This window comes from Aythya ferina (assembly GCF_964211825.1).
Source record: "Aythya ferina genome assembly, contig: HAP1_SCAFFOLD_75, whole genome shotgun sequence".
Lineage (NCBI taxonomy): Eukaryota > Metazoa > Chordata > Aves > Anseriformes > Anatidae > Aythya > Aythya ferina.
In genome coordinates this window covers 530,248-535,000 of record NW_028181436.1, presented here as the reverse complement: position 1 = coordinate 535,000, position 4,753 = coordinate 530,248, and the positions used below count along the sequence as shown (strand labels likewise).

Below are 4,753 nucleotides of genomic sequence, written 5' to 3'. Positions count from 1 at the left end.
ATACTCTTACCCTAACCCTTACCCTAACCCTAACCACAACCCCAACCCCTAACCCCTAACCCCTAACCCCTAACCCCTAACCCTTACCCTAACCCTCTAAACCTACCCCTAACCTATCCCTAACCCTAACCCTCTAAGCCTAACCCTAACCCTCTAAGCCTATCAATAACCCCCAACCCCAACCCTCACCCGAAACCCTAACTCTAGCCCCAGCCCTAGCCCCTAACCCTAGTTCCCGAGAACTACATCTCCCGGTATGCTCTGGGCATTCAACATGGCCTCCCGGAAGTCCCGAATCCGAAAACTACATTTCCCGGTATACTCTGGGTACGCAACATGGCCTCCCGGAAGTCTGGAGTACAAGAACTACATCTCCCGGCATGCTCTGGGCACACAACATGGCCTCCCAGTGCCGGAAAACTACACCTACCAGCATTCCCCGCACAGCCAGCATGGCCAATCACAGGCCGAGTGCTCGAGAACTGCATTTACCAGCACTCACTGGAACCCTCACCGCCCTTACAAAAAAAGCCTCAAGCCCTAACATCCAAAAAACCTCGAAACCCCTACAGACCTAACCCAAACTATTTACCACAGATGTAGCAGTTGTTGTGTTGTAGGTCTGTCTCACTGTTCCTCTAAGCATCCCCTCTTTGTCTTTTAGAGGTGTTGTAGCTGTTTGAAGAGGGTAGATTGAAGCATCTGCCTCGGGGGCTGGTAAGCGGCAGAGGTAAGGGAGCAGATGAGAGTAACTTACCTAGTTGTGCTGTGTCTTTGGATGCTGCATCGGCCTATGCGTTTCTTTTTCTTTCACAGGTGTCTCGCACAGGCTCAAAGGAGCAAACTGCACTCTGAAGAGCTGTGTAAGAAGAGGGGCTGGTCATGAGCTGGGTTGGAGCAGAACGACCAAGTAGCACAAGGTGACTATGAAAGGTGTCCGTCTTGCTTTGCAGGTGCCGTGGCAGGCTCTCCACAGAAGTGGATAAGGATATGAGATAAGGCCAGAGAGCGACAAGGAGCGGCACGTGCAGGGATGGTTTTGAAGCGCTGCGGTGGCTTACTCTTCTGTTCATCAGGTGCCACAGGCAAGGTGGGTTGTAACATCAGTCGTTATATTTGCATGAAAGCAGTTCACTTGAACGCCACAGTGCATCTGAGTAGGGTGTTCTAGCAGAACAAGCTTGTCTGGCACAGCGGTGCCTGATGGCAGTGTGTTTCCTCAGGTGAAGAGGTGCCTGAAGCCCCATCCTATCTAGCCTGCACACAATTATCTGAGAATGAAAGCTGCTTTCCAGTAATTCAGAAAGCCAAGTTACGTCTCAGCCTTGAGCATCTCGGGCTTTTGGGCCTGTCTGTAACATTTGGCACCAGCACTAATACTTTTTTTGGCATATGTTTAGCGTTTGGGGCCTGTGTCTGGGATTTGGGCCCTGTCTCGAACCAGTGGGGCTTTGTCCTGGGTTTTGGAGCCTGCCTCTAGAGTTCAGGGCCTGTGATTAGGCTTTTGGGGTCTGTGTCTGGGGGCCGGTATCTGGGGGCAAGGGGGGAGCTGCTTGTAGACCCTAGGGGCCAGCATTGAGGGGGTTGGGAGCTGACTCTACACCTTTGGGGCCTGCTTCTGGGGGCGGGAGGGGGTTGAGACCTGCATCTGGGGGAGGGGTGGGAGCTCTTTGTATTCCTTTGGAGCCTGTGTCGGGGGGGTGGGGGAGGGACGGGAGGGTTGGTTGGGAGGTGCTTGTACACTGTTGGAGCCTGGGTTGAGGGAGGAGGTTTGGAGCTGCTTCTACACCTTTGGGCCTGGCATCGGGGGTAGGGGGTTGGGTGCTGGTTGTAGGGGCCTGTGTTTGGGGGGAGGGCTTGGGACCTGCGTCTGGGGGAGGGGTGGGAGCTGCTTGTACACCTTTGGGGCCTGCATGTGTGGGGGGTCAGGGCCTGTGTCTAGCGGTCTGGGAACTGCTTGTACAATGTAGGAATCTGTTTCTGCAGGGTGGCTGGGAGCTGTTTGTACAACTTCGGGGCCAGCATCTGGGGGTGGCTGGGAGCTGCCTGTACACTGTAGGGGCCTGTGTTTAGGGGGGCTTGGAGGCCTCCCTCGGGGGGGGGGGAAGGTTGGGAGCTGCTTGTATAGGGCCTGCCTGGCAGGGGTTGGGAGCTGCTTGTAGAATTTGGGTCGCTGGGTCTGGCGGGGGGGTTGGGGCCTGTGTCTCAGGGGTGTTGGGAACTGGTTGTACACCTTTGGGTCCTGTCTCAGGGGGGGAGCTACTTGTACACTTTTGGGGTCTGTATTTGAGGGGGGTTGGGAGCTGCTTGTGCACTTTTGGACCTATGTTTAGGGGGGTTGGGAGGCTGCTCATGCATTCTAGGTTCCTCCCTTTTGAGAAGGGTTGGGGTCTGCATCTGTGGGTGGTTGGGAGCTGCTTGTACACTATAGGGGCCATGGTCTTGGAGGGGGGTCTGGGCTGTTTATACACCTTTGTGGCCTGTGTTTGGGGGGGGGGGGGTGGGCCTGTGCCTGGGGGAGTTGGGAGGTGCTTGTTCACTCTAGGAGCCTCCATTTGGGGGTCTTTGGGGCCTCCCTTTGAGGGGGAGGGAGTTGGGAGTTGGTTGTACACCTCCGCATCCCATGTCTTGGGGGGGTGGGGGGAGTGGGACCGGTCTCTGAAGGGGCGGGTTGTGAGCTGCTTGTACACCTGTGTCGGGGGGAGGGTAGGGGGGGTGGCGGGGGTCGGGCCCGGGTCTTGGGCCAGTGTCTGGGTGGAGTCCAGTTCTTGGGAGGGGGTGGTGGGGTAGGAGCTGCTTGTGGGCAGTTGGGGTCTGCATCTGGGTGTGGTTGGTGCCTGCTTCTGTTGGCAGTTTGGGGCCTGCTTGTAGACTTGTGCAGCCTGGGTTTGGGGGCTTTTCTGTAACGTTTGGGGTCTGCATTTTTGCTTTGGGATGCATCTTGAGCTTTTGAGGCCTAGCAGTAGCATTTGGGGCCTGCATCTGGGGCTTTTCTGTAGCATTTTGGTTGCGTATTTGTGATTTGGGGCCTGTATCCAGGGTTTTGCCTTTTTTGTAGTTTCCATCTTTGTGTGTGTGTGTTTCGTTGTTGGTTGTCTGGGGTTAGGGGCAGGTTGGGGTTTGGATTAAGGTCAGTGTCATTAGCGTTAGGGGGTTGATAATAAGGGTTAGGGTTGTGGTTAGAGTTGTTAGGTTTAAGGGGAATAAGGACTTCAGGGTAAGGGGATCAAGGTTGTGGGAATAAAAATGTTGTTTTTGCGCAGTTACATCCTGTAGAGGGAAGGAAGGTGGTATTGAGGTACGCTTGCAGTGATAAGACAGCTTAACAGTGTGAAATGAGTTCATCTGATTCGTGTCAATATGGAACAATGCTAGGGCCGCATGATATGATGAAAAGTCTGAGAAAACCAGAGTGGTTAATGTATATAGTTCTTGTATCTTGCAAAGGAATGGTCCAGCAATTCGGGTCAATAGGGGATAAGAGAACAAAGGGGTTTCAGAATAACTGCTAACTATTACAACTGTTGCATGGGACACTATGCAAGTGTCTGCCATCCAGCCAAGATGGACAAAGGAGAAGGACAAGAGAAAAGCCTGGGAGGAAGACTACGAGCCTTCAGTACGAGCGGCCCCCAGAGGGACCACCGGAGACTGATAACGCCTGCACCAGTGGGAGGGTTTGGATTCTGGGAACTAATTAGAATAACCCTGCCTTTTGTAGAAGTAGTAATGAATATGTATTAGCCTAGCAGCATAAAAACCAGCCGCCTGATGTAACTTGTGTGCGTCTTGGTGGAGCAGAGACTCCTGGCGCACCCAGCGCTGCTTGCTTACCTCTATTCAATTAATAAATTGTAAATTTCAATTGCAATCCTATTTGGGACCCAGTCATTTATTACAAGCGGGCGCTCGTCCGGGAGGGCTTTGGTTCCTGATTTCTGGTTTGATCTAGGAGAGGCACCCCCACCATTTGGTGGCTGCTGTTTGAGTCAGGTCGGAACTAATGGCATCTTGAACCTGAATAAAGGTAAGCAAAGTTTCTGATTCTTTTTTTCAGCTCCCTTGCCAGCTGCAGCACTATATTTTGCCCGTAACTGTGTGTGTGAAGATCCGAACGAAGATGACGGAGTCGTAAGCATTTAAAGCGTATACCGTTCGGTTGGGTGGGGTTCGGTTGCCTGTGTGTGTAAGAGTGTGACTGAGATGGAACTTAGTTCCGAAGCGATTGTGGAAGTCTTCTAACCGCGGTTCCAATCTCCCGTGAGGGACTTGGCCAGTGAAGGACCGAAGGGATTCCTATAGGATTTGTGGGTGTGTGATAGGTCCTCGACCCCCTGCAAGACACTCTTACTAAGGTAACCAAGGGCTGTGGGAATTGCCAGAGTAAAATTCCTAGATGGGTCAGACAAAATCGAAGACCAGAGACCGGAAGAAAGGGAGCAAATTACCAGTCATACCACCAGAAAGTCCATTAGGAATAACGATTCGAAATTGGAATGATAGGGACCCCAGAAAAGGAAAAAGTAAATTAAAAATGGTCCAGTATTGTGTGACAGAATGGCCAAAGGAGCCTTTAAGACTACATGTCTTTTGGCCTGTTTTTGGATCCTTCAAAGACTGGATTTGCCAGGCCTTAAATATCCATGTTAATTCAAAGGAACCTTTTAGCCAGGAAGAAAGTGATTATGCAGGATTATGGATCAGGAGGACTTCACGTCCTTTTCTAGCCTCAATATTTACACTAAAAGCAGGT

The 4,753-nt window shown here is 52.2% G+C and overlaps 1 long non-coding RNA gene across 1 annotated transcript; it reads left to right on the top strand.

Annotated features, from left to right (window-relative positions):
• Positions 1 to 480: 480 nt before the first annotated feature.
• LOC311428410 lies at positions 481 to 3,871 on the top strand. The gene is made up of 4 exons (XR_014687710.1): positions 481 to 730; positions 817 to 863; positions 954 to 1,090; positions 3,546 to 3,871. It is a non-coding gene; the product is annotated as an uncharacterized lncRNA (long non-coding RNA).
• Positions 3,872 to 4,753: the final 882 nt, after the last annotated feature.